The sequence below is a fragment of the Gopherus flavomarginatus genome, chromosome 9, assembly GCF_025201925.1.
Source record: "Gopherus flavomarginatus isolate rGopFla2 chromosome 9, rGopFla2.mat.asm, whole genome shotgun sequence".
NCBI lineage: Eukaryota > Metazoa > Chordata > Testudines > Testudinidae > Gopherus > Gopherus flavomarginatus.
Genome location: NC_066625.1, coordinates 71,710,612 through 71,729,478, shown reverse-complemented (window position 1 = coordinate 71,729,478; position 18,867 = coordinate 71,710,612). Strand labels below are relative to the sequence as shown.

At 44.8% G+C, this 18,867-nt stretch overlaps 1 protein-coding gene across 7 annotated transcripts in view; it reads right to left on the bottom strand.

Annotated features, from left to right (window-relative positions):
- Positions 1–18,867, bottom strand: part of SEMA6D (semaphorin 6D) — a 1,021,199-nt gene that overhangs the window by 35,524 nt on the left and 966,808 nt on the right. The window contains exon 1 of one of the 7 annotated variants that reach the window (XM_050966887.1): positions 2,751–3,129. The exons of 4 other annotated variants lie outside the window; for them this stretch is intronic. The gene's annotated coding sequence lies outside the window, so the exon portion shown is untranslated. Of the gene's footprint in view, positions 1–2,374; positions 2,569–2,591; positions 2,699–2,750; positions 3,130–18,867 lie in introns of those variants that run through there. 2 more of the 7 variants (XM_050966893.1, XM_050966892.1) reach the window with 2 other exon arrangements.

Genomic DNA, 18,867 nt, shown 5'->3' with positions numbered 1-18,867 from the left:
TGCGTTACAGTTCTGGCTATCCTTTGAAAACAAATTCAATCTACTTAATTTAAAAATGTTAGTAAATTCCTAATGCAAACTCTTTCTTTCTGTTTTTAAAACAGCCAAGTGTATTAGTTCCTATAAGAAGTGTTAAAGTTTATGATTATATAGAGAAAAAAATCACAGGGCTCATCTGGCAATTTCTATTTGTCCAAGCCAGAGTAAATGCTTATACAATATCTGCCAACATAACAGAATATGCCTGTCACTCACTATATTAAACATGATTGTATACAGCTTAATTTACTGAATTAGATACATACACATTTGAGGTGGATAGATTTTTATAGCGTGAATAAAGCCAAATAAAAGCCTTTTGCCACTACAGAGCTAGTACAGCCTCATAATGAGCTTCCAGACTTCTTAAGAATATAAAGAAGGAATCTTGGAAAAATCCTCAATAAAAGGATTTCCATGAGAGTGATACACAAGTATTAAAAAGCCTCTGTAGAATTAGGAAGAAATTCCATCAAGACAACAACACTTAGAAGAAGAAGAATTAATGCCATTACTAAAAGACGTTCATGCTTCTTTGGAACACTAATAACTTAATGCAGAGCTAAAGTTATTCTAGTACAGACATGTTTCCCCCCCTGAAAATAACTAAGCAAAATGTCATGGATTTTACATAAGTCAAGGATGATTAATTTTTCAGCGACAGTTCTTTGCTGCAAATTCTCTATATTGGTCGCTGGGATTGTGTGGGGCATACATATAAACTACAGTACTGATTGCATAGTAAGTACTACATCTGTATACATTACGAACAGTCACATTTCTGCTGACACATGCCTGAGCAAGTACATCTGTCTGCATAGATGTGTGTGTGTATGTAGCTATTTTATACATTGAGGGCCAAATTTTGCTTGGGGGTTTCTCACAGACCTAAAACTAGCAGAATTTGACCAACACTATTAAACAATTTGGAGACCAGAGAACCTCTATGTCCTCTACCTTACTGGAGTGCTATATGCATGCTACACACTTGAAACTATAGTGTTTTGAATTAATTAAATTCAGAAGCTTAAAGCATTTAATTGCATTTTTCCAGCCATACGATATGTTTATGTAGCAGAGACATAAAATACAAAACACAATGACAGGGCATTTGAAAAAGATCCCTTTTAAAACACAGGACTAATCTCCACCTAGAAATAGCTACGCACCCTTTCATTTCTATCCAGGGTTTATAAATAATAAAGGCAGCTGCAACCCACTGCTAATTTCTCTGTATAAGCGGCTGTACCAGTTGCTGCAGAACCGAAACAAAGTTTCGCCACTTTACACTTAAACAAAACGTTGCTGCCATCAGGCGAGCAGGGTGAAAGGGTTAAGATATTCTTGCCATTGCAAAGGGATAATGCAGAATTGACTCTCTTATTTGTTTCCATCCATAATTGATGGTAGCTTGAAATATAGCTCCCTCTGGCTCCCAACGCGTGACTAGTACCGACTACTGGTGGAACCACGAAGGTTCGGCCAAGATTAGCCAATAAATCATTTCTAACGGGGGACAGAGGGGCCTGATCCGGCTCCGACGGGAGCAGCAGACTGGAGCTGCCACGCAGAGGAATTTCCCAGGCAGGCAGCACCAGGGCTCGCTGGGCACGGGCGCTGCATGCCCCCGCCATCAGGAAGCTCGCAGCCTGCTAGCCCAGGCGTGGCAAGCGCTCTCCCGTAGGTGCTGGAACTAGGGGTAGTGGTGGGTGCTCCTGCACCCCCTGGCTTGACGTGGGTTCCATTATCTCCGGGGTTTACAGGTTGGTTCAATGGCTCTCAACACACACACACACACAGTGCTGCACCCCCTGCTCTCCTGAATTCACGAGCGGCTGAGTAATTCACATGCAACCTCAAAGCCACTTAACGTGCCCAGGGAGGGGCGCAGGAGAGGGCGCCATTGGAACAGGGACGGCTGCTTTGGGGGAGCGGCGGCGCCTGGCAGTGGCAGGACTGGCTCGAGCAGGGCACGCGAGGCAGTGCTGGGGAGCGGCGGGGGAACCATGCAGCGGGGCACGGCAGGAGGCTGCCAGCACCGCGGCAGGAGTAACAGGTAGTTCCAGTTGCTGCCCCCGTCCCGGCCCGCTGCTCCCCCCCGCGGCTGTGCGCTCCAGGGTCCCCACAGCAGGCTGGCTGCTAAGGGCTCTCTGTGGCCGGTGCCTCCTGCCAGGTTTCCCCAGCCCACAACGGGCAGCGCGGGCTGGCACAGCCGGGGGGGGGAGGTGTTCAAAACAAACCCTCCCCAGCACAGCCCGCAGCTCTTCCAGCCCAGCCCGGCTCGGTGCCAATGCCCTCTATACGGCACCTCCCCGCCGGCCTCGGACCCACCTACCTGTACCCAAAATAAACACCAGCAGGCTCCCGAGACCAACTTGCGCGGCGCAGCCCGGGGACGCAGCCTCTAACGCCGATGCAATCACCGCGCAGACGGGGACGGGCTCGGCACCGTCCCTGCAGAGGCTGGGAAGTTTTTACCCTCTCTCCCGTCTCCTCCTCGCTCCCCCTTCCCCCCAGTCACGCAGAGTCGGCAACAAGCAAGTAAAAATAACCTTTGCTCAGCCTATTTCTGTCCCTTACACGCCAGCCTGGCAATGCGCACTGCAAAACTAGCCTGGCCACTGTGCAGCCAGCGACGGCAACAGATGCGGCTGCTGCCGCGGCTCAGCCTCAGCTCTGCCAGCGCCGAGGGCTGCAAACGAAGCGCTTACCTCATAAGGGAAGGCGAGCGCTACGGCAAAACCCAAAGCCGGAGGCTAGCGTCGGGCTGCTCCAGCGTAATCCTGAACCCCGCCAGCTCTGGGAGCGCCGGGACAAACCGGGAGCAAAACAAACGCGCGCACAGCAAATGGTGTAATTCGATCCATCTCCAGTCACTCCAGCAAGAGCGGCTCCTTCCCTCCCAACAATCAGGCGGCTGGAGCCCAGGGTCCCACCCCCGTAGGCTCGCAGAGGCAGGCTTGGGCAGCTCGCCCTCACTGGCTGCTGTTGCTGAGGCCCCCAGCGCTGGGTGACCCTTCAGTGGCCTCTCCTCCTCCTCAGCCCCCCCGCCCAGGAGCTGCTACACCAGCGCCAAGCACCTCAGCCACACTGGCAGCGGTCATGAAGGAGCCTGCTCTCTCGCGCTTTCGCCTCCCCCCGCCCGCCTTTATTATGCAGGGTTTATTTCAGACATCCTGAGGACAAACAACGGCTGCCAAAAGGAGCTGCATGCACAGTCTTTCAGCAAAGTTCAGCCTTAGTTTTTCTTGGTCAGGCAATTTCTTGCCTCCCCATCACACCACCACTTTAGCACCTCTAAGGGAACCAGCTGGGAAGAGGCAATCAAACAGCATTTTATCGTGGTGTGGAGTACACACAGGCACTCTTATGTCTACTTTGAAGGCAAGCCATTCAGTCCAGTATAATTTTGCACACTAATGAAAGTCAGTTTTACAGTGAAAGAGGAGGAGGACGGGGGAAAAAAGAGATGTCCTTGAAGTGACATCATTTTAAGTAACCCATCATCAGCAGAAAAAAGTCATATATTCAGAAACAAAGGTTTTCATCTTAGAAATTAATTCCAGGAGTCAGCTATTTATTAATTTTCAGATGGACTATGAATCACTTAAAGCCTAAAATGGCATGAAAGACTTTGGAGGTTCCTTGGGAAAAAAAGAAAGAAAAGAAAAGAAAAAAATGATTGCGCACCAAACTTTATCATCTGTGCTCTCTTTTATGGTGGGAAAACAGAATTTCATCTTTAAACTAATTCACAGCTTGTCACTGTGAAAGGATTGGAGTTACTCAAGCTTTAGGACCGGCTCCTGTATTTTTCACTTCATGCATCTAATGAAGTGCGTTCTAGCCCATGAAAGCTTATGCCATTGTTTTTGCTGATACAGGCTAACACGACTACCCCTCTGAAATCCATACCCCAGCTGTTTCACCTAAACTTGTGAAACTGAACAACAGTAAATATCCTGCAGGTTGTTGCTGAACTGCCCTGCCCCTAATTTTTTTCCCTCACAGAACTTGTAAGTAGGTGCTACTTACACTGAAGAAATATGCTGGGCTGATCCTGCAAGTCTGTACTCAGCCAAAACTCACATTGCCTTCACAGTGGGAGTTTTGCATGTTGAGAACCAAGTAAATTAAGTAAAGACTGCAGGATTTGGCCCACAATAAATTCTCTTCAGTGACTGTTCCAAAAACACTCTCATTCATGGGAATAGAACATTTCTGGCAAATCAATCCTTTGTCTGTTTCACTCTGATGTTCTCTGGTGGCGACAGGCTGAAAGCTACATCATTGCAAGCTTCTCTACAGCAGACATTCAGCATAGCTATTTTGTGACCCAGAAGCTTTTGCCTGTTTAGAGGTGTAAGGACATTCTTTATTTTCTGCTTTGAGGGACCAACTCTATGCTGCAGGTATTAAAATTTTCACACTGACTGAAGGTGCTGGAATGGTGAATGTTGGCTTGATTAGGAGTCAGGTTGCAAACCTGAGGGCAGAGAAAGCTTATAGTGTGCACTGTGACTGCATCACGGAGAAGGATTCAGTTCACTAAATATCTCTGCAGTCTTTATACTCAGAAGCATATACGCTGCACAGAGCCTCTATTCTCTCATTTTACAGAACTTTCATACTCAGGTATGCAGGCTGCCCATGCCAAAAAAATTAAAACTGGGCATGGGGTAAGTCTCCCTCTTCTCTGCATGTCCTACAGCAGTTCTTACTAGTAAAACTGCAGTCCATGAGGGCATACCAGTATTTTCATACTGAACCTCATTCTTCAAGGATTTTGTAATTGTTCCTTAAAATTTTACCTAGCACTGAAATTTAGGATTAGCACAGCAGTAGGTTTCATGGGAAGTCTAGCACATCCACCAGCACTCGCCTTGTGCTCTCTGCATGCTCCCCAGCTCAGGTGAGCAAAGGAGGAGGAAGACTCCCCGTGATCTGTTTCCCCATTCATAATCTGGCCCTTAACATTCAGATATCAGAATAGGAGACCAATCAGAGAATGTTCATATAATTTTAAAAGAGGTTTCAGTTTAACACATGACCAAGATGATGTCCTTTGGATAAGTCGTAAAACTGGTGTTTGATGGCTTGTGCTCTCTTTTAAGGACCAATTACGCTTTCTGTAAGAATAGGGGTGTCACTTATGGTGCCATAGTCAAATCACAATAATGTTAGGATTTGATAATGGTTAAATCATCACAGTCAGTATGTTTTAACAAAAATATTTACCATTTTTTTTCTATTTGCCTTCAATAAACACTCCTAATCTAATGCATTTCAATGGAGTTAAAAGGCATCTCCCTACTGTACAGAACTATTAGATATGTAATTAATTACTGTGAAGATGTGCACAGTTCTTATTGTAGTAACTGCCTTTGACTCAGCCTTGCAAAATGAACAGATACATTATGACTTACACTACTGTAATAAACAAAGATAAAAAAATGAACTAGGTTGTAGTTATTATGACTGGTTGTAATTAGGGCTGATAATTTTAGATTTAAGGTGATATTTAGTGACTAATTCCCAAACCCCTAACGCAGAGGTAAATAATAATTTGTACTGATATTAGTTTATACCGATATGCACAAAACATTATTTTCATGCAGCTCTTGGTTTCATGCAGCATTAGCCCCAGTCAATATCACACTGAGGAGCGGTATTAGGGGGCAGGGCTGATAGTCCCAGGCCTGGTCTACACTACACGTTTATACCAATTTTAGTAGAGTTAAACCGATTTAATGCACCCGTGCACACAACGAGGCCCTTTATATCGATATAAAGGGCTCTTTAAACCGGTTTCTGTACTCCTCCCCAACGAGAGGAGCAGCGCTGAAATCGGTATTACCATATCGGATTAGATTTAGTGTGGCCGCAAATCGACGGTATTGGCCTCCGGGTGGTATCCCACAGAGCACCACTGTGACCGCTCTGGACAGCAATCTGAACTCAGATGCACTGGCCAGGTAGACAGGAAAAGCCCCGCGAACTTTTGAATTTCATTTCCTGTTTGGCCAGCGTGGAGAGCTCACCAGCACAGGTGACCACGCAGAGCTCAGCAGCACAGGTAACAATGCAGTCTCCTGAGAATCGAAAAAGAGCTCCAGCATGGACCGCACGGGAGGTACTGGATCTGATCGCTATATGGGGAGAGGACTCTGTGCTAACAGAACTCCGTTCCAAAAGACAAAATGAAAAAACATTTGAAAAAATTTCCAAGGCCATGATGGAGAAAGGACACAACAGGGACTCAGTGCAGTGCAGAGTGAAAGTTAAGGAGCTCAGACAAGCCTATCAGAAAACCAAAGAAGCAGACGGTAGATCCAGCGCAGGGCTGAAAACATGCCGCTTCTACACTGAGCTGCATGCAATTCTGGGGGGGGGGGTCCCCCACCAGTACCCCACCGTCTGTGGATTCCGAGGTGGGGGGTGGTAATCTCAGCCATGGCTGAGGATTCTGCGGATGGGGAAGATGAGGAGGAGGAAGAGGAGGACGAGCTTGCAGAGAGCACACAGCACTCCATTCTCCCCAACAGCCAGGAGCTTTTTCTCACCCAGACGGAATTACCCTCCCAGCCCTCCCAAGCCAGTAGCCCAGACAATGAAGCCATGGAAGCAACCTCTGGTGAGTGTACCTTTGTAAATATAAAACATGGTTTAAAAGCAAGCGTTTTTAATGATTGATTTGCCCTGAGGACTTGGGATGCATTCGTGGCCAGTACAGTTATTGGAAAAGTTTAACATGTCTGAGGATGGAGTGGAAATCCTCAAGGGACATCTCCATGAAGCTCTCCTGGAGGTACTCCAAAAGCCTTTGCAGAAGGTTTCTGGGCAAGGCAGCCTTGTTCCGTCCACCATGGTAGGACACTTTACCACACCATGCATGTAGCAAGTAATCTGGTATCACTGCATGACAAAGCCTAGCTGCGTATGGTCCCGGTGATTGCTGGCATTCAAGCAACATCCGTTCTTTATCTCGCTGTGTTATCCTCAGGAGAGTGATATCGTTCATGGTAACCTGGTTGAAATTCAGGAATTTAATTAAAGGGACAGAGATGGCCATTCCTACTGGCCTGTTTGCCTGTTGCTTAAAAGAAATCCTTCCTTGCAGGTAGCCAAGCAGGGGAGGGGAGGGGAGGTAATGGCGCTGAGCTTTTTCACGTTTGGTTAGCAGGGTCTTCCCTGCTACCAGCCATGCGGTGGGGGGGAGGGGAAGGGGGGGTGATTAGCAGTGATCTTCCATGATACCAGCCATGCGGTGGGGGGAGGGGTAAAGCGATCATCCCAGAGAATTGGATGGGGGAGTGGTTTCTGCTGCTGCATGTTAACAGGAAAGAAGCAGCACTGAACAGGCTTTGCTTGGTATTTGGGAAAGGAGGGCACTGTGTATATGAAGGCTGCAGAAGCTGAAAGACAATGGCTTACCATGGCTGCATGCAAGCTGAATTCTGCTGCCCGGACCTGCATCTGTGAGATCTGTAACACCAGAGCCGCAGGCACTAAATATTAAGATGCAAAATGGGACCTTGTAGTGAAATCACATGCTATGTAAGGTGAATAGTGTTGTTCACTGTGAAAGAGTATAACCATTGTTCTGTAAAATGTATCTTTTAAAATACTTCTCTCCCTTTTTTACGTCCCTCATGCAGCTGCAAATTTTTCAAGCCTCCCTACTCCTTCCCGAAGGCTATCTCAGATAAGGCGGAGGAAAAAAAAGATGCGAGACGACATGTTCTCGGAAATCATGGAAGTAACCCGCAATGAAAGAGCTCATCTGAATGAGTGGAAGGGCGTGGTATCAAATTACAGGAAAGATGCTAGTGAACATGAGGACAGGAGGGACACTCGAGATGAGAGGTGGCGGCAGGAAGATCAGAGGTGTAGGCAGGAAGATATGCGGTGGCGGGATGCAACGCTGGGGCTCCTGCGTGATCAAACTGACATCCTCCGACGTCTGGTGGAGCTTCAGGAAGAGCAGCAGGGTCACAGAGTGCCGTTGCAGCCCCTGTGTAACCACCCTCACCACGTTCCATATCTTCCTCACCCAGATGTGTAAGAATGCATAGGGGAAGGCTTCGTGCACCTGCCACTCCACCCCTGTGGACAGCCCAACCAAAAGGCTGTCATTACTTTGAAATATTTTTAGTGGCCTTTTCCTTCCCTCCTATCCTCCTCCCAAACCACACCCGGGATACCTTGTCAATTCTCTCCCTCCTTTTATAATGACTTTTTAATAAAGAATACATGATTTTTAAATGATAGTGACTTTATTTCCTTAAGCAAGCTGTAATCAAAGGGGGGAGGATGGGTTGTTTACAGGGAATGAGTCAATCAAGGGGAGGGGGTTCATCAAGAGGAAACAAACACAACAGTTACACTGTACTCTGTCCTGTGATGAAACTCGGTTTCAAAGCTTCTTTGATGTGCGCCGTTTCGTGGTGTGCTCTTCTAATCGCCCTGGTGTCTGGCTGTGCGTAATCAGCGGCCAGGTGATTTGCCTCAGCCTCCCACCCCGCCATAAAGAGCTCCCCCTTACTCTCACAGAAATTGTGGAGCACACAGCAAGCAGCAATAACAATGGGGACATTGGTTTGGCTGAGGTCTGAACGAGTCAGTAATGTGCGCCAGCGTGCCTTTAAACGGCCAAATGCACATTCTGCCACCATTCTGCACTTGCTCAGCCTGTAGTTGAACAGCTCCTGACCACTGTCCAGGCTGCCTGTGTATGGCTTCATGAGCCATGGCATCAAGGGGTAAGCTGGGTCCCCCCAGGATAACTATAGGCATTTCAACATCCCCAACTGTTATTTTCTGGTCTGGGAAGTAATTCCCTTGCTGCAGCCGTTTAAACAGAGTAGTGTTCCTGAAGACGTGAGCGTCATGAACCCTTCCTGGCCATCCCACGTGGATGTTGGTGAAACGGCCCTTGTGATCCACCAGTGCTTGCAGCACCATTGAAAAGTACCCCTTGCGGTTTACGTACTGGGTGCCCTGGTGCTCCGGTGCCAAGATAGGGATATGGTTTCCATTTATCCCCCCCCCCCCCAGTTAGGGAATCCCATTGCAGCAAAGCCATCCACTATGACCTGCACATTCCCCAGAGTCACAACCTTTCGTAGCAGCAGCTTAATGATTGCTTTGGCTACTTGCATCACAGCAACCCCCACAGTAGATTTTCCCACTCCAAATTGATTCCCGACTGACTGGTAGCTGTCTGGCGTTGCAAGCTTCCAGAGGGCTATTGCCACTCGATTCTCAACTGTGAGGGCTGCTCTCATGGTATTATGGCGTTTCAGGGCAGGGGAAACCAAGTCACAAAGTTCCATGAAAGTGCCCTTACGCATGCAAAAGTTTCGCAGCCACTGCGAATCGTCCCACACCTGCAAAATGATGCGGTCCCACCAGTCTGTGCTTGTTTCCTGGGCCCAAAATCGGCGTTCAATGGCTAGAACCTGCCCCATTACCAGCAGGATCTCCAAAGCACAGGGGCCCACGGTTTGAGAGAATTCTGTGTCCATGTCCTCATCACTCTCGTCACTGCTCTGCCGTAGCCGCCTTCTCCTCGCCTGGCTTTGCAGGTCCCGGTTCAGCATAGACTGCACGAGAATGCGCGAGGTGTTTACAACGTCCACGATTGCGGTCTTGATCTGAGCAGGGTCCATGCTTGCTGTGCTATGGCGTTTGCACAGTTCACCCAGGAAAAAAAGGCGCGAAACGGTTGTCTGCTGCTTTCACAGAGGGAGGAGTGAGGCTGTACCCAGAACAACCCACGACAATGTTTTTTGCCCCATCAGGCACTGGGATCTCAACCCAGAATTCCAAGGGGCGGGGGAGACTGCGGGAACTATGGGATAGCTACAGGATAGCTACCCACAGTGCAATGCTCTGGAAATTGACGCTAGCTTCGGTACATGGACACACACACACCACAGAATTAATGTACTTAGTGTGGCCGCGTGCACTCGACTTTATACAATCTATTTTACAAAACCGGTTTATGTAAAATCGGAATAATCCCGTAGTGTAGCCGTACCCACAGACATGTGTATTGAGCACCACATGAATACATGCAGAGCTCTTTAAGGAAAAATGGGCTTTTCATCGGCACTGATTATTAAAGAGCCCTCTTCTTGATGCCTTTTTCTGGATTTTTAAAAGCCTACATGCTGAAAATAGGAAGCCTAAACAGTGATATTTCTTCTCTCATCATTGGTACAGGGGTATGGGCCTACAACCTGTAGCTGATAATTACCAGGTGTTCAAGTGCTAACATTTCCTTATACGAAATTTAAAGGGGTTTAATATGCCTGATGGTTCCTTTGCTTTAGCCTTCTGCCCCTGTGAATCCACATCACAGCCACCAAATCCTGTTAGTGGCTGACTGTTCAGACCTCCCTTTGGAACACTTTAACACCAGGCTTTAATCTGCCAGAGTGGAGCTGCTCTATGCTCAGACTTGAGTGTGCTGCCTATTCAATGCTCCCAGCTCCTGTCATCTCAGAGACATGGGAATAAGTTTCTGCTAACATGGAAGGGATTTCTACCATCACCCCAGCTTGGCAACTGTATTGCATCAATGTCTGAATACGCTTACACTATCTAGAAATATAAATGACAAAACCTCTCCTCTCTGCCAGTCACTGGATGGGGCCTATACAGCCTGTCACACTTGGGTTATTTACATTTCTTTCTTTTTAAATAATTAGGAATTATGTAGTTTTTACTATTGCAGCTTTCTTTGCAAGGGAACGCCAAAGCAGAAAATTTCTTGAAAGAATGTTTGCTTTGCACTTAATTTAAAATATGAGCAGGGGGTCCAGTCGCACATTCCTTATACACCCAAAACAGCCACTGAAAGCTTGGGGTGTGTGCTGCAGGCAGGAGAGCCATATATTGGGATTTTAAAGTGATAAGCTTGAAATCCACTCTCAGACTCCAATCTGTCTCTACATCCCCAGTCCACTCGATGCAGGCAGATGCAATGTAGCAGTAAGTGTCACATCCAGACTGAAGCCGATGCTGCCACTGGGGGAGATGCGGCAGGATGCAGAGCCCTTGATGGCCAGGATGTCCTGGGGCAGGATGACAAGCTTGCTGTCTCTGGGCTCCTCTGCTGGGTATTCGATTGCTCAGCCTCGCGTCTGTCTCTATACCCCCAATCCACTCAATGGAGTCAGATGCAATGTGGTAATAACAATTAATATAATAAAGAGAACCACAGATATTTGGTGTTGCACCTGGCCTATTTTCTGTCCTACTCCCCTGCTCAGCTAGTGACTAACAAGAAGGATTCTGCTACTTGCCAGGTGGTGCAGGGCAAGGAATTTCTAGGATCCTCATAGCTGGCTGCAGAGTGTAGATTGCCTCAGTAAAGATGGAGTAAGGCACTGGTCTGTTGTTCGTAAATTCTTTGTATTGTATATTTTAATTATTGCCAAGCACCTAAAGTGAAATCTGGGTGCTTAGAAGTCAAAGAGAATAAAATCAATTCAAAGAATGAACATAGCAAGGCCCTAGCATATCCCAGCACTAGTCACAACACTGAGCCTTTTTAAAAAAGACTATAGAAGCTGGCAAAATAGCTTTTACAAACACCTTTTCCCCTTGAACTTTTTGATTTTAAATGAGGTTCAAAGCAAACATTCTTTCAAGAAATTTTCTGCCTTGGTGTTCCCTTGCAAAGAAAGCTGCAGTGGTAAAAACTACATAATTCCTAATCATTTAAAAAGAACCACCCTGTAAATAAATCAAGTGTGACAGGCTGTATAGGCCCCATCCAGTGGCTGGCAGAGAGAGGGTTTACTCTCTCCATGAGGAAAGACGTCCAGCTGCATGCTCTCAGTGCTGGCACTGTCAGGGACCCAGCTGAATGAAGTGAAGCCAGCTCCAACTGTGGTGAATTATATCATTCTCTTCATGCTCCAAGAACAGCCCTTGAAGTCAACGTTGAAGCTCCCATTTATTTGAATGAGCAGAATCAGGCCCTGTAAGAAGCAGCTCCAAGGGCTTTGAAGTAGCCACACCTTTGCGGGTCAGGCTCAGCAACAATAGAGATAGATGTAGTAAGAGAACCTAAACAGAACAGACTATAGTATGGACAGACGAGGTGGGAAGAAATCCACTCTGTTAAGATCCTGAACTTTGGCTGCAACAGAGCAATCATTTATTAATTTTTAAAGAGATCTGGGCCACTAAAAGCCTTTTCTGAACTCTCAGTCTAAGTACATGGGTAGGGAAAGCCTTTATTGTTTGCTTCTTTTGACAGGTCTTTGTAAGACCTGAGTTAACCCCTGACTGTAGTTCACATGACCTGTCTCAGAGGGTGTTAGTGTCCAATTCATCTTTTTAAAAAAATAAAATAAATGGAAATAACTAAGAGAATGATTAGATCTCATGCGCTGAGACTGATAGGTGTTTCTGAATGTTTTAGCTGCGCTATTAGTGGCAGACTTCACAAGGCTCACTATAATGCTGTGTCTACAAGAAACATGAAAATAAAGCAGAAAATCTCTTTAATTTTATAGTTATTAGCTTCTTAGTTTGGTACATAACATTGCCTATCATTTGACAGAGAGAGTATGTTTCAAACATTTAGGGCAAAAACGGTGGAATACATTACTTAAATTTAGTGGCATGTTTCCAAGACTAATGGAAAGTCTTCAGCAACATCTGCAATTTTAATTTTCTGATTTTCATTTGTCATACAGATATAAAGTACACACTTGAAGTCACCAACATTCACCTACAGTTTCCCACATTGGTAGTAAAATCGGACATAGTTGGATGAAAATAAATCTTTGTACTAGATTTATATTTGTTGTGTGTATCTGAAAACAAAATTACAAGGAGTAGAACAGGATACATTTAATTACATGTAGCAACATCTGCATGACACAAAATGACTTTTCTCTCCAAAAGCCCTGATCCTGCAACTGATTGTGTGTGGCCAGCTCCCTGCCATTGCATGGAGGCCTGCAACTCCAATGGCCGGATCGGTGCTGAAAACATTTCATTATTCCTTTTTGTTCATGGTTAAAATAAAAGAAAATAACACATGGGGATACATTTTACCATTTTTGACTTCATCAGCATCACACTGTTAAGAGAGCTTAGTCCTTCACCCTCTCACTTCCCTGGTCCTTCTTGCATGATCAGAGAGCAACAATACCCAACGTCCCAAGGTGCAAACAATTCCATGTTTATTGGGGTGAACTTCCAGCAAGCTTAAATCCAAGTTCCTTTTTCCGTATTTTCGAATCCCAACTTATTTCCTGTTTGCCCCTAATTTATATAGTAATATTTTTAGCTATACCTTAACCAATCATTCTACTAAAATTTACCTAACCAATCCTAACTTATTGTAACATGATTAGCTAACCAATTATATGCGACCACCTTAATTAGTTTACGCCCAGCAAAATTAATTATACAGCAGACAGAAACAATTACAGAACCAGACAGAGACCATGCAAATAAACACACAAAACAGTACAGAAGTGAGGATTTCACAACTACATCTATACAGTCATAAGGGTTCTCCAGTTGTGTCTATTGATAAGTGAGTTCTTACCAGACAGAAAACGATCAAATTAAGTTTCCTTTTACATGTTTTAGGCTCTTTCCTTTCTCTGGAAGTGATAGATTGGATCACCTTCCTAACAGCCCCAGATTGCCTTATTTCAATATGACTAAACAGGGCCTCAGACTGTCACAGTGAGAGAAGGCCCTTACACAGATAGACAATGATTTTGATTCTTTCTTTTACACCTCTATAACTAGCTAAGTGATAAGAATACACAGGCCAGACAGGCTTGAATATCTATATACTAACACACATTTCAATGCTTTATATATTGTCTCAAAAGATACATTGCTACCTATCAGTAAAAATGTTCAAAGGTGAGATGCTTACTATATTGATATTTATAGTGTTGATTTTTCTTTAAGGTAGATAAAATATTCTCTTAGAACTTTAGCAGTAACACAAGTTTCATAGATAGCACTAAACAACTCAACAATGTTGTAATCAAACTACCTTGTATGTAACTACTACATATTGAAACCTGTAGATAATGGATGAGGCTACTGCTCTCTGGTTGCTCAGTGTATGTGTGGAATAGTATCATTTTACTCATGCCGGCGTCCACAAAATCCAACGTGAATCAGTTTGGCTTCATATAACAATTATCAAATCCCATACAAAGGTGAATCCACTGACAATAGCTGATGGTATTGTATAGTATTTGGAGGTTTGTTTTTTTTTAGCATTACATTAAAAAGAGTCGAGATTTTTATGTGTGTGTGAACCTTATATAACTCTCTATGCATCAAGGGCAGTAAATACCACAAATTTGATAACATTTGATGTATGTAGTATACCTAGAAAATTGCTGACTAAAGATAGAAGACTAAACTGTGTGTTAGTTTATATCTATTTAAACACTAAGAAAAGGCTTTTCCACGTTCCTCACAGATATTCCTGACCAACTGAGTTTAGACACTTAGCTAAACCTACCTGTCTAGGTGTAGCTTTGGATATAGATGATCAAGATGATATTTATTCTTATCCCTGCAACACATAATAACGTTCATAGCACACATGTACTCAGTAATCACATGAGATTTTGCCTTTGGCAATATTCACTTGGGTTCACATTTAGTATTATGCCCCTTAACACGTCAATATCAGACCTTAGCCTATAGCATTTTATTCTGGGGATATAGGTGGATCCCCTTAATTATTTTTCAACACTGCTGGTCTTATCTGACATGCCACTTTGCTTGAAAAAATATTTCTGGTTTTGAGTGAACATCAGTGTTCTCTTTGGTGTATTTCAATATTCGGCTGCAAAAATCTTTCCATTGAATAGCCACAGTGGAACTATCCATGAAAGATTTAATTTTCTCCATTCTGTGCTCTTCAAGTTAATATGAGTCCAGGATAAAAATTTCCACTTACAGAAGGTGAATTAGTACACACAATATAAACCACACACTTAAGCCTTGGCATCAGCATTATACTGCCGGTGTATCATCTAGGAGGCAAACACAATGGCAACCTTGATTTTTGGCACTGTCAGACTCCTGCTTCTTTAATTGCACAAATTCGCTTCATCTTCTGCAGTGCCTTCTCTCCTGTCATCACTCAATGTCATAGAAATGTAGGGCTGAAAGAGATCCTGAGAGGCCATCTAATCCATCCCCCTGTGTTGAGGCAGGGCCAAGTATACCTAGACCAGGGGTCGGCAACCTTTGGCAGGTGGCTCACCAGGATAAGCACCCTGGCAGGCTGGGCTGGTTTGTTTACCTGCTGCATCCGCAGGTTCAGCCGATTGCGGCTCCCACTGGCAGTGGTTCGCAGTCCCAGGCCAATGGGGGTGGTGGGAAGTGGCTTGGGCTGAGGGATGTGCCGCTGGTTGCTGACCCCTGACCTAGACCATCCCGGACAGGTGTTTCACTAATCTGATCTTAAAACCTCCAGTGATGGGGATTCCACAACCTCCCATGGTAACTTGTTCCAGTACTTAACTATCTGGTTAGAAAGCTGTTCCTAATAGCTAACCTGAAGACTCTAACAAGTGTAAAAGGAAGCAATCTTCTTAATGGCTCTAATTTTGGGCCAAACTTGCCCTTATTGTAGTCAATGGGATTTTTGCTATTGATTCAATAGAAGCAGGGTTGGGTCTTTTGTGTTGCTTGCTACCAGTGTTCCCATTCCAAAAATAGCCTATTGAAGGAAGAAGTGTCAGTTTCTGCCTTGAAGAGGCTGCTTTTCTAAACCCATTATTAGAAGGCCCGTACTCCAAATGAAAACTAGCATATCACCACATCAGTGGGCAAATTACACTCTAACAGATGAACAAGAGGGTAGGCCTGCCAGAGAACCAGTCTGTGTATTAGCCTTGTGTAACAGGAGCTGGATTCCTATCCAAGAACGTCAAAATGTCAGGTGATGAAGTACATCCATGCTTGTGGTTTAGAGTACAAACTCTGCTATTTCTACTGATGGTATAAATAAAGCTACTTTCACAGATGTTTAAGGTAACTGTTTTGGCCTTGGTGAGCTAAGATTTGTGTGCCATGAGGGCAAGGGAGTGATATCATGAAGTCTCCACCCTTCAGCAGTTCTCCTATAGCTATATATCTTGGCAAAATGCCTACAAGTTAGTCTTGGCGTCCTACTGAAAACCTAGCTCAAGTGTTGAGGCTTTATCTGGGTCTTTCTACAGCTTTCATGTATTCTATCTGCTAGAGAGGGGCCCCAAATTAATGTACGTAAAACATATCCATACGTCTTAAAAATTCACCCAGTATATCCTTGTGCAGCTATTAGTTTAGCTATCGCTAGATATTAAAATTTAAAAGGGTCACTAAATGCATATTGCTAGAAGGAAACAACATTAGTTACACATTACCAGAACAAAACTAAATTAAGAAACAGCTCATTTCCTCTGTACCATCAATATTTTACTCAGCCATAGCCTGGATGCTTGTACTCACAAAGGAATTAATCATTCATGTGCTAATGTACAGCCATTATTTTTAAATTATCACTTAAGTAATCATTTTTGTGTGTGCTCAGATGTGTGATGTCTGCTTATAAAAGTGCAGCAAAAATCAATACAAATTAAATAAAATTTAAAAGGTTGATATCTGTGAAATAGATGCAGGAAAGTCCTCCATGCAATGAAATTGTAATCGAACTAATGTAAAAACTCAGTTATTGAGTCATAACATGGAAAAGATACTGGGCTAATTCTGCATTGATTTATACCTCAGGCTATGCTCGTAAAGAGTGAGTTTACACAGGATGCAGGTCAGCCCAGAATCTAGCCTGCTCCCTTTCTAAAGCTCAAACAATAAAAACTTCACTGCTATTTAAATTGGTTCAGCATTTCCTAACATATTACTTACAGACAAAATGCCCTGCTCATGTAATAATATCATTTTATGTGAAGACAGCCACTTTCATGTAGAAAATCCCAAGCGCTTTAAAAACTAAATTCTGAAAGCACCACTGAAACACTGCCACCTGTGGAGTGCAGGACAACCACTGTCTGGCTAGTGCATTACATAACAGCATGGAGAGCACAACATTTTAGCCAAGGACACCAGAAAAAAAATCCTTCCTCTTAAGAAAATTGCCATGAGATCTTTAATGTATGGTGTTACTTGGAGCAGAATTTGGGCCAGTAATGGTGAAATATTTTTTATGTTGCTTCAATCATTTTTATGACGGCGTAAATGACAGATGATAACTGGTGGGCAAGGCCGGTTCCAGCTTTTTCGCTGCCCCAAGCAAAAAAAAACAAACAAAAACCCAAATAATTGAGCTGCTGCCGAAGTGATGCCAAAGAGGAAGAGAGAGATTGAAGGATCCGCCGCCGAATTGCTGCCGCAGACCCGGATGTGCCGCCCCAATAACAGATCGCCCCAGGCACCTGCTTCCTTCGCTGATGCCTGGAGCCGGCTCTGCTGGAGGGTGTTTCTTGTTTATGACACAATAACTGAATCCTGAGCTAAATAAACTCTGAGGCCAAGGTGTTTATGGGTACGTCATGTAATTTTTGACATATTCACAAAGAAGGAAAGCAATATGGTTCAGTAGAGAGGGCACTGTCTTCAGTTAGAACACTTGGATTATGTTCCCTGCTCTGACCTCACTTTCTCCAGCTGTGAAATACAGGTAATGATACTTACCCTATTTTGTAACGCGCTTTAAGATCTATGGAGGATGTGCTATATGAGAGATGAGTATTGTTATAAACAGGAAGCACCATCAACTAAATGTTGCCTGGAAATCCCAATAAGTGACTGTATTTGAAGATTTAACTCTCCTTCCAGCTGGGCATACTGAGAAGTTGGAAGTGACCATGATCGATATAGGCTTGTAGAGTAAGCAGTCAGAGTTCAGGGTTACACACGCTGTATGGTTACTAAAACAAGCATGCAGTTTCTATCCAATTGCCGTGCAGGGCAATGCATGCTGAGTGGTTACTGAAATCTGTTATACAGTTGTGATTCACTAATTCTGTAGCATCTCTGCACTCTGACTGGATAAGCCTATATCATTTCAGCATAATTAAGTGATAATGTGCGGTCGTGACTAGTCTAATGGTTGCCAGATGAAGTGTCTACCAGACCTGAAAGCCATTAACTGTGAGGATACTATTCGCCACATATTAGTGCTATTATGCAGGAAAATAATTACACAAAGTGAACATTTTAAAAAAGTTCTTCTAACCTTTGAGGAGTTTAACTGCCCTGTTTATTTGTGGCAATCTGGAGCCATTAGCAATAGAGAATCTGCAGAATGGGATGACGGCAGAGGTTGTGGAACTGGATAGGAGGGAGGGCTTTTGTTCTGCTTTTAAATGGGTGCAGTTGGGTTTGACTGGGGGTGGATGGTGGGTTTTTTGAGTGAAGAGGCTGTAGGGGTGCCTGAGGATCTGAGCCTGAAGCTGCTGTCTGTATGAATGCAAGGTAGCTTGACCTCTCCTGACCTCTCTCTCTCTCTCACACTGGGTGTCTAAGGAGACTGTGCTAGTAGCCACTTTACTGCTTCCTACCAGAGCCACGTCTTCGGGGAGGATGAGCAGTGACACCCCCCCGCCAGGGCCAGCTGGGACCTGCCCCACCCCCCCCAGCACAGGGATCAGCTGTGACTTCTCCCCCATCTGCACCAGGACGAGTTCCCCCCTCTCCCGCCCACCAGTTGTGACTCTTCCTCCCCCCCCACACACACATGCACCAATCCAGTACCTCCCTAAGTACCAGGAACAGCTGTGACCCATCACCCCCAAATCCCCCCACCCCACA